General features: G+C 46.4%; 2 non-coding genes across 2 annotated transcripts; both read left to right on the forward strand.

The window, feature by feature from the left end:
- The first annotated feature begins 139 nt into the window (after positions 1 to 139).
- On the forward strand, positions 140 to 285 carry LOC132361463 (small nucleolar RNA SNORA79). Its single transcript, XR_009501751.1, has one exon. It is a non-coding gene; the product is annotated as a small nucleolar RNA SNORA79 (small nucleolar RNA).
- A 1,085-nt stretch (positions 286 to 1,370) lies between these two features.
- LOC132361439 (small nucleolar RNA SNORD113/SNORD114 family) lies at positions 1,371 to 1,444 on the forward strand. The gene has a single exon (XR_009501727.1). It is a non-coding gene; the product is annotated as a small nucleolar RNA SNORD113/SNORD114 family (small nucleolar RNA).
- The last annotated feature ends 9,653 nt before the right edge of the window (positions 1,445 to 11,097 follow it).

The raw sequence follows: 11,097 nt of genomic DNA on the forward strand, positions 1-11,097 counted from the left end.
AGAATGGGCATGAGCTGATAATCGTTTTGTAATGATCAAGACCTTCATGGTTCAATGTGAGTAATGGTCAAGTTCTTGTCTTTGTTGGGATAACTTATTTAGGATATTCAGTGTACGATTTAAAAGTATGGAATACATTTGATGGCTGTTCCTCTCACTACTTTACATCTTGGATAGTGGGATTTTAGTCCATCATATAGCAAGCTGATCTGTTTTCACTCAGAGCACCATACGGATGGATTGTCTGTCCAATAGTGACTCCTGATTTTTGCAGATCGAACAATTGAAAAAAAGAAAGTATGGAATATAATCAAAGAAGGCCACATAAGGACCAATGATAAGATTGTGTCATAAACCAAGGTTCGTGAAGAATCTGATTCAGCACAACAGACACCTTTTAAAAAATGAAGTTCTACAAACGTATGGACACCAAGGAGGGTAAGGGGGTGTGTGGGATGAATTGGGAGATTGGGATTGACATATATACACTAATATGTATAAAATAGATAACTCATGAGAACCTGCTGTATAGCACAGGGAATTCTACCTCACTTCGCTGTATGGTAGAAACTAACACAATATTGTAAAAGAACTATACCCCAATTTAAAAAAAAAAATGAAGTTCTGACTTCTTAGCTCTGTGGGTAAGAGACCTAGAGTCTCTTGTCTGCAACACTCAGAGTTCTTCTTCTATTGGGTGGTTCATTTACAGGTGCTTATTATGTTATTAAAATGAATAACTGAATATATTAACTAATAAAATGGAGGTCCATTCATGAACCAGAGATAAGAATGTGGCATAAATCATTGTTTACAATTAATTGTTGTCATGGTTACCACATGTTCACTAAATTAAAACCCAAATCCAGGCCTTTTCGTTTGTCAGCATCTTACATTCCACAGGATGGATGGACTATAGCTAATTAAATTATTCTCCAATCATGAAGATCTTTGCCTAATCCCGCCGGGGGAGGAGCATATCATGCCATGTAAGTAATAAAGTTCTTGGTTTGGGTGGTTAGCTCATGGGTTTCCGTTGTATCGTTAAAAAAGAATAAATGTAATTAAAATTAAATGCCATGCATAGACCTACGATGAGAATGTGTTATAAGCCAAAGTTTATGATTAATGCAATTTAGCACAAATGAAGTACAAGAAAAAAAACTTAACTTTTCCCACTCATTTCAAAACTCAAATGTCCCATTTTATGTTTGTCCCACTGATTATTTAAACATCCCTCTCTTGATAAAGATCTAGGCTGTTACTCATTTAGGAAGTCAGTACTCTAGTTGTTGAGTAGGACAGCAGTTTCATGGTTGTTCATTGTAACATCTAAAGATTGTTCAAATTAAATGCAGAAGGGCCACACCTGGACCAATGATGTGAATGGAATGCATCTGAATAAAAATTATGATCAATCATTTTTTGAACCACTGAGGTCCATGGCAAAAAGAGAACTAGTGTATGACTTTTTTGGGAATGATCTCAGGAAAGTTTGAGAATCTAGTTGAGAGGGTTCATAGATATTGGTTTTATACTATTAGTGAATAAATGAATGGATCAATAAACAAATACACTGAAAAGAAAAGAAAGAGAGGTCAAAACACGGACCAATTTTTAGGATGTGTTATAAAATAAGGAATATAATTACTTCAGTTCTGAAATATGTTGGCCCAATAAGAAAACATTTACATAAAGTTGTTACCACTTTGTGTAGGAAGCAGCTAGAAAGAGGTATTTAATAATCAATGTTCTGCTTTTAGTCAGAAGTGGGTTACTAGATGTTTGATTAATGAAGGAAACAAAATTAGGATTAAACAAATGGTTAACTAAATGAAAGAGTGCAAAATATGAACCAATGGATCAGTGTATGTTATTCTTTTTTCCATCTGCTTTGTGCCCCAGAATGGCCACACCTTGGTTGTTTTAGTCATTATTTAATGATGAAGATCTTGACTGTTACCTATGTGGCCAAGGAGAGTATAGATCAGGGTAAGTAAGAGATTAAGTTTTTATTCTTGGTTTGGTCATTTTGTTTACGGATAATGACTATATTCTTTAAAAAGAATAAAAAAAAAAAAAAAAGAATAGATGGCTTCATGTAATTATAGAACAAATCAAAGAAGATTATGCAGGGACCAATGATAAGACTTTGTCTGACAAAGATCGTGGTTAATTCATTTTGCAAAACCAAAAAAAAAAAAAAAGATTTCTGTTAAAAAATAGATTTAGACTGCTGCCTCTTAGAGTAAGACGAGCATAGATGAATTCTAGGCTTAGTCAAAGATCTTGTTCTTGGGTTGGTTGTGTTTTCCTTGGGTAATAAATAATTAAACAAATTAAAGATAAATATGCTAGTAAAATCACAATGGCCACTCATGACCAATGATGTGATTATTCATGAAACAAGGATTTGTTTAACTCAAGTCAGCTATTTTACCACTCTGTTTAAGGAGTATATAGGGAGACGTAATAGTCAAAGTTTACCTTCTTGTTTGGAAGTGGATTCTTTGCTGTTGACTTTACTTTTGAAAATGAGTACCTGACTAAATTAATAAATAAGAGAAAATCCATATATAAAGAAAATTAAAATGACCAAGAGTATTTCAATGATAAAATTTTATGAAACAAGAATTTTGAGTGGCCCAATTTTGCTTCTCTGAGATCCATTTAACCAAAAAGATTTAATCTGTTACCTCTGTTTATAACGGGGACATAGATATTAAAATATTTGTTGTTTTTGTTGTTGTATTTTAGTGGGTTCTTGGGTGTTACTATTATCATTATTATTATTGTTTAGTAAATCAATCTATGAAAAAGTAAATTAGAAGAGGGTCAGTGATGGAAATGTGTTTTGAAACAAGGATTATGATTATTACAGTTCTGCACCACTGACATTTATAAAAATAAAACACTTTTTAAAATATTTGTTTTAATAGTATGTAGTATGCAGTTCATGTTGTACTGAACTAATTTGGATATTTTTGCATGCTGCTTACCTGGATTTTTTTTTTTACCCTATCTCAGGAACAAATACTAATGACCTGATAGGAGGTGATGGCAGGAGGTCCCTGTACCCCATATTTAAAAATTTTCTGAGAGAGAAAATTTGGTATCTGAGAGAGTACAAAAATAACTGATACTAAGGTATTAATTTCAGCTCAACAAGTATTGATCCAAATCTGTGTCAGGCTCTGTATTGGTCATGGCATTCATATCTAAATCTGATCTAGTTCCAGCAGTCAAGTAGCTCTTTGGGATTAGGTGGAGACCTACTGATAAATATAATAATTCAGTATAAATAGGGCAAGTAGATGGGCTTTCCAGAAGCACAGATGGCAGGACTTCAGCTCAGTCTCAAGTATCAGATGCTTTATAAAAGAGAAGATGCCTGTGCCAATGACCACCTCCCTGGGCTGTGAGGTCCAGGGTGTTAGGACTCACACTCCTCCTACCTACTGCACGTAGAGCACATGTAATACATTTGTTGAATGAGTCATTGAATAAAAGGTGAATGAAATAATGAATGAATGAAGCAGTGAGTGAGTGAATGAATGAGTCTTTTTAAAAATAAATTTATTTATTTAATTTTATTTATTTTATTTTTGGCTGCGTTGGGTCTTTGTTGCTGCGTGCCTGTTTTCTCTAGTTGCAGCGAGCGGGGGCTACTCTTTGTTGTAGTGTGCGGGCTTCTCACTGTGGTGGCTTCTCTTGTTGTGGAGCACGAGCTCTAGGCACACGGGCTTCAGAAGTGTGGCACGCGGGCTCAGTAGTTGTGGCTCGTGGGCTCTAGAGTGCAGGCTCAGTAGTTGTGGCAGGCTCAGTAGTTGTGGCACATAGGCTTAGCTGCCCCACGGCATGTGGGATCTTCCTGGACCAGAGCTTGAACCCGTGCCCCTGCTTTGGCAGGCGGATTCAAAACCACTGCGCCACCAGGGAAGCCCCTGAATGAGTCTTTGAGTAAACAAAGGAATGGAAAAAAAGGAGTGAAAATGTGGAGTACACAAATGAGTGACACATTGATAATGCGTAGAGTAACTAAATCAATAAGTACTTAAGTGTATGATGAATTCATGAGTGGATGAGTCGATGTGTAGGTACAAATGTCAAGAGGTGGATGGAGAGTGACGAATGAGTAAGTGAAGGAGGAAATGAATGAAAGACTAGTAGTTCAATGACTCAATAAGAGAAAGATGAGTATGCAACCAGATGAGTGAATTAATAAGTGGATTCCAGACTGAGTTTATCAATAAATGGATTAGTGAAAGTTAATTAGTAAGGACAGAATGAGTGAGCCAGTGAGTCAATGAGGAACCAAATGAATTAATTGATGAATAAGTCAAAAAAGGAGTGTGGGAATAAAGAAGTCAATGAAAAGAGGACAAAGTTGAATAATTTAACTAATGAGTAGATAAGTAAGTCAAGGCATGAGACAAATTAATGAGGGAATGAACAGGCAAATGGATGGAGGAATGAATATCTTAGAGTCATTGAATAAAAGAATAATAATTGGGTGATTAAACGAGTCAATGCATATGTCATCCAAGAATAAATTGAGTGCTCTATGAATGAACGAGTGAATAAGTGAACGAATCAGTAAGTGAGTGAGTCAGTGACCCGTGTGTGAGGCAATGAGTAGATGAGGTCCCACTGGGCTTCCTTCCCTGACCAGTCCAAAGTCAGCCACACCCCAGCCTCAGAGCACATTCTAAATACCGCATGGAGCACCCATCCTACTCCGTCGTGGGCATTTGTTTACATGTCACCATTAAACTGACCTGCTCCATGAGCCAAGAACTGGGTTAAATTCTTCTCTGTCTCCCCAGGGCCTGCCCAGCCTGAGCCTAGGAGGCGCCCAGTAAATTACTGCTGAATGAATGAACGAATAGCTAAAAATACACGTGCTTTTGTGGAACCGGGATGGCCCTTCTCAGAACGGCCCGGGAGCTCTCCTGCAGGGAGGTGTGCTGTGTGTCAGATGGTCTGTGGCATCCTCCTACCCAAGTGCAAATTCTCCCTTGAGTCCAGCTTCCTGTGGCCAGTGCCAGACAGTGAGACAGGATCCTGGCAGTTCTGACTGCCCTGGACCTTGGCCCATCCTTGGGCAACATTGGCTTGGATTGGTGGAATGGAAGCCCTGGGTCTTCCCGAAAGCTGCCCCGGCCTCTGCCAAGACAGGAGATTGAAAATAACCCAGTCTTGTTTTTATGCCTCCAGTGAGGGGGGCCACTCCTCGCCTTTCATCCTGCTTCTAGCTGTGGGACTTTGGGTTAGACTGGAAGCACTCCGGACCTCCAGCCTCAGTGTCACCTATTAGATGAGAATAACGATACCTACCTGGCTGGATTGTTGTGAGAATTAACCTTGTCTAACAGGAGCTTATTATAAGGCCCTTATCTGGCGTAATACCTATCCTATACATAATAGTGTGGTACCAGAGAGGAAAGAGATGCCTCAGAAATTACCTGAAAGAGCTGTAATTGATGGCGTCAACTGCATTCATTTAAAAGCCCCAAATGGATGTGGTACCCAAATTCCCCTGTCCCAGAAGAATGGAGAGTTCAACTAAGTTTTGGAAGAATACTAGTTTGGATGGGACAGGCCAGCCCAGACCATGCACATTTAAGGCATCATAACATACCCTCTACCAGGGACAGACAACAAGAAATGTGAGTTGGCAACACTTTTGCACGGTGTAGGGCATTTGCCCAAGATTCTCCCTCCCTCCCATCCTCCTTCCCTCCCTCCTTCTATTCCTCCTTCCCTCCCCCCAGCAATTACGTATTCAGAATCCACTATTTACCTAATACCGACCACTACTCTTCCTCTCTTGTCTTGACCAGCTCCTGACCCTGGATTCCGTCTCCCACTCCTGGTCTTGCATCCTTCCTTTGAACTTGGTGATGGTACTTGGCCATCTGGCTTGGAATATAGCCATCTCCTTTGCAAGGATTTGATGTCAGCTCAAACCATTCACCTGAATCAGGTAGAATCCCCCTTCTTAACTGTGGGCATCTGGGCCTCTAATTTTGAGTCTTCTGGGTCAACTCTCTCCCATCTGGGCAAACTCCAGTCCTCTGGAGAGGTGTTCAGACCATGTGGGTAGCAGGTGGACCCTCTGAATGCTGAGGGTGAGCTGCATGATCATCACTGATGCCTTTGGGCTAGAGCCTAAGATTCGGCTGTCAAGTGTGTACACATATGGGAATCAGGTTCTCACATTTCCCCAGAACTCCTGGGTAAACGAGGTGTGCTTCCCTCACTGGCTAACACAGATGTCACCTGCCTCTCACATTCCCACAGTCCCCTGCCCCTCCTTTGACTTCCCACATCCCTGTGTCCAAATTTGCCCTTCCTCACTCATTCATCCTTCATCAGTACCACTGACAGAGCCCATATTACATTGTTAAACTATAAGCCACCAATCTCTCCCAAAGGGCTATGAACTTCTTGAAGTCGGGGTCTTCTTTTTGAGTCATGCTCACCCAGCAGAAGGTCTGGGCATCCGGAAATGCTTGGCGAATTAATCATTCATTCTTTCATTTACTCAAAAAATATTGGGCCCTTTCTATGGTGCCAGAGGCTGGGTGATAAATAGCAAGAAATAAGACATATCCCATCTCTACCCTGGTGGAGCTTCAAGTCTTGAGTGGGAGATAGATTTTAAACAACTATTCATGGCAAAATTACCTGATTACACACGTGACCAGTGCTATGAAGCCCAGGTGCCCGGGGCTTTGTTAACCTGCCAGCTGGAATGGTCTTGACCCTCATAAGAAGCTGCATCTGCTTCTCTCCTGTGTTTTGGGGGGACACTGAAAGGAGGACAAAGCTATAGACTTGGTGGGAGCTGGTCGATGGTTTGGCTCCCTGGGGTCAATCAGGTCAGCAGAGTCTTCGGACGTCCTTGGAGGAAAGAGAGACAAGTGTACTCTGGAGTTTGTGCAGCTGCTGCCTGGTCATTTCCTGGGCAGTTGTGACCAGCCAGCCCACCACAACATTCACTCAAGCACCGTGCTTGTTAAGGAAAGTTCTGTTGATTGTCAGGGTTTGATCTGCCCTGTCAACTTTCAAGTATTTCTCTTAGATGTGTTGCCAAATGACAAACCGAGGGTAGAATGGAATGTGTGGTGACCTTTTCGCTTCCCTCTACCGTATTTCTTTGAGTTTCTCAAAATGGCTGCCTGGGACACTGGCTATCGCTAACATTGCTAGAATGTTCTACAGCACCCCCGGCAAAAGGGCATACGTTGTTTCAGTTGCCATCCCTGATGCCTCCCTCCCTCTGCTTCCAACTCCGGTCCACCCCCTTCAGCATCTCTCCAGGGAGCCCATGAGTCTACGGTTCTCATCACCATCACCCCCACGTTGATCCAGGCTCCTTGGGCTGTCTTCCACCTCCGACTGGTCTTCTTGCTCCTCCTCCAATTTGCTCTCCTCCCTGTGCATCTTTCTAGAATGACTGAGAAAGAGTCCCCTGCTCCTTAGAGCTCTCTCATGAGTTCCCAAAGCCCCAGGGTGAAGTCCAAGCTCCTTGGCTTCATGCTCAAGGATCCTCATGACTTGGTCTCCCATCACACCTCCCACCACAAGCTCCCTGACCTCGCGCATCACCCAGCAGACCACCTGCCCACCCCCGAGTCTGCGTGCATCTGTGCCCCTGTGCCTTTGCACAAGCTCACCCTTTAGCCCTCTCCCCACGGTGCTCAATCACCGGAGGGCTTGTCCTGCCCCTCCAGATGGGATGAGTCCCCCCACACTCAGAACTGTTCCATGGCCGTGAACTTGACTTCCATGCGGAAACCGGTCCTGTTGCTTGGCCATGATCTGGTTAGGCATCTGCCTTCCCAACCAGACCTTGAGCTTCCCGACTGGGGGTGCTCGGTCTTGGGTGCCTAAGACTCCCCACTCTCCGGTACAGAACCTGTGCAGAGTAGCTTATCCATCAGTAAGAATACGGGTGGAGTGAAAGAATGAATGAATGCACAAAAGAATGATTGTGAGGCCGTGCTGGGGGGCAGATTATATCCCTGGCCAAGAACTGGGGTCCTTGGCGCTGAGGACTAGCACCTCCCCATGACTGAGGCTGGTCCTCCTCCTCCAGCCAACTCCACTTTGTTTTCTGCCTGTGACTCATTAAGAGATGTGTAACCTTAATCCTTGAAATTGCCTGTGATGGAGCGTGTTTTCACTCAATGGCCTGAACATGGGGATTTTATTCCTTTCTTAAATAAATCTCGCTCCCCCAGGAAGTTTGGACAGGATGTGGGCAATCGGACCAGGGCTCGAAACTGAACATTTTGCAAAAGGCCCGTTTCAAAATTTGAAACCCCGTGGCCACTGGCCAGAGCCGAGTCTGGTTTGTGGGGGTCGCTGGGGCCTCCTCCCAAGGAAGGGAAGGGAAGATTGAAAACAAGCCTTCAGCTGTCACTGAACAGGCTGAAGGTTTGCAAGACAGAATTCCGCGGTTTGGTTTTGCTTCTCTGATGAAACTTGAGCGGGATGGGTGACCCTCATCATCTCTTCTTTCAAACTTTCGGCGGAGGCCTCAGACCCTCCTGAAGCCAGAGGGGAATTTGAGCTGGTCCTGAAATCTATGGGACAAGTGTGTGAGCGCTACAGGGACCGGGGCTTTGGCCCAGGCCTGGAGGAGAGAGATACCCAGGAGCAGGCCCGGGGACCATCCTGCCCCACTTGGGGGACCACGGCGACCAGAGGCTCCCCTTCCCTTTGGGAGCAGGCCCCGGAGGGGCTGTGCACTGGAGCTCAGTGGGCCTGACTGGGGAGAAAGAATAATGACGTTATATTGTGTCTGCTCTCACAGCCCAAAGTTTCCACATCTCACTTGGAGATGGGTGACACCCATTCCTCACTGTGGAGACAAGGACACTGGGGCCTGGGGGGTGGGGTGGGGCTGTGACCTGGGTCCCGTCAGGGCCACAGTTCAGCCAGACAGTCCTGATTCCACATCCTGCGCTCTCCCTGGGCTTTTCCTCAGTGGGCACCCGACACACAGAGCAAAGCCTGAGGCCGGGCTCCAGGATCACAGAAGCGGTGGCGGTGGGGCACAGGGGTAGACAGCCCTGGAGATCAGTTCTCAGTGTTCATGCCCTGTGGCCCCTGTCCCTGCTGTCCTCGGTGAGTGGACACTGGCCCTGGACTGGCCCCTGAGGACAGGTGATTCTGTTGTCTCTCGTTCTCTTCTGACATCTTTGTTCTTTTCTCTGCCAGGAAAGATAGCAGAGAGTGCCCTTGGAGAAGTCACCAGGCCCCTCCAAGTCCCATGCCCGTCATCTGTAAAAGGGAAGTAAATTTCATTCATTTATTCTGCAAACGTCTCAAAAGTGCCAAGAGCTGTGCACTGACCAGAGCTCGTGGCCCCTGCGTGCAGCTCCGCCCCTGTGGAGCGTGTGCTGTCCGTGCCGTGGGCTCTTCTCCTGTCCCTGCCCTTCCGGAGCCTCAGAGGTGCTCACTCACATGCGGAATCGCCCCACTTACCTTTTCGTCCTCACGTCTTCCCTCCACTGGCCTCCCAGGCTCGCAGGGGACCTCAGTATCCCCCAGGGACCCTCACAGAGGGTGATGTTTCCTTCTTCCAGCATCTGAGACTCGAGCTGGAGCCAGTGGCTAACCCAGCCTGGCCTCAGTTTCCCCATCTGCATACCTGGAAGAAGGGTGATGTCTTGCCTGCTGGGGAGAGAGAAAAGATGTCTCCCTATTTCACTGCGGTCCTGACCCCGCTCTCTTCTGTACTTCCAGGCCCTTGAGCTTCACTTGTAATTTGGGGCCAGTTTTCTTTTCTTTTTTTTTTTTTCAATATTTATTCATTTATTATTTTATTTATTTATTTTGGCTGTGCTGGGTCTTAGTTGCGGCATGTGGACCCTTAGTTGCGGCATGCGTACTCTTAGTTGCGGCATGCGTGCGGGATCTAGTTCCCTGACCCGGAATCGAGCCTGGGCCTGCATTGGGAGTGCGGAGTCTTACCCACTGGACCACCAGGGAAGTCCCCAGTTTTATTTTCTTTTCCCTGAGATCCGAGGCTTCTCCCAGCACGTGTTTTTTCAACATGGTACGATGACAGTCCCGCTAGCTTGGTGGGGGCTGGACCCCGTCTGTGGCAGATGTTCCTGGTATCGGCCTGAGCTGCTGGCAGCTGCCCAGCGGGGAGGAAGGTGGGCCTGGGCACAGGTGTCCCTGCTGCAGCCTCAGCTGTCCCCTCACCTCTGCTGCACCGCCCACCCCTGGTTCCGCCGGGCTCCTGGTTTCATTTTCTGATGGCCCCTCCTGTGGGGTTCTCCGGGGAACCCCGGCCCACCTTCAGACTTCTCAAAGGCCATCTGTCCAGCTGCCTCTGCCCCTGGCCTCTCCCTGCATCTCTGGGCCCCTGCCTCCTCCTGTTCACGCCCCTCCTCTCTATACAGACCCTCTGCACGGCCCCTCTTCCCTCCCCCCAAAACACCCCCGCTGCTCTGCAGGTCACATATCCAGATATTCAGTACCCCAGCAAGCCGTGAGCCCGCATTCCTCGGCTCGGCTGGCTGTTTATCCAGCTGGCGGGCGCTCCTCAGACTTTGAAGGAGCCGTGCTTGAAGAGGGGGGAGGTCACCAAAGGAGACTCATTCCCTTCGCAGAAGTCAGGGAGTGAGAGGGCCACTGGGACCCTCCGGTCTGAGTCCTTCGCTTTGTGCGTCTCCCAGCCTCTCCTCCCAGCTCTCTCTCCCCGCCACGTCTTCTCAGGGACTGCGCTCCGTGCCCGGTTTGGAGGGAGACTGGGGGATGTGAGGGCGGGGATGGCTGGAAGATGAGGCTCCCCATAGGATAGACCTTCTCTGGGCTGCGACAGGGCATAGAGGGAAGGGTTTTATGAGCTAGAAAGTGCTGGGCAGATGTTGGAGACACGAGGGAGGGAGAGGCCCTTTGGGGACCCCCAGCCCAACTCTGCATATCCCCCCTGCCCCCCTGCCCCGGGAGCTGCTCTCCCTTCCCTTCCCCCCACCCCGGGGGCTGGCTGAGTTGGCGGGTGCTGCTGCATTTGCACCTCACTGAAGCCCCCAGTGCTACAGGGGGCACATCATTGGCTCCCCCTTGCAAAGA

This window comes from Balaenoptera ricei, chromosome 2, assembly GCF_028023285.1.
Source record: "Balaenoptera ricei isolate mBalRic1 chromosome 2, mBalRic1.hap2, whole genome shotgun sequence".
NCBI classification, from domain to species: domain Eukaryota; kingdom Metazoa; phylum Chordata; class Mammalia; order Artiodactyla; family Balaenopteridae; genus Balaenoptera; species Balaenoptera ricei.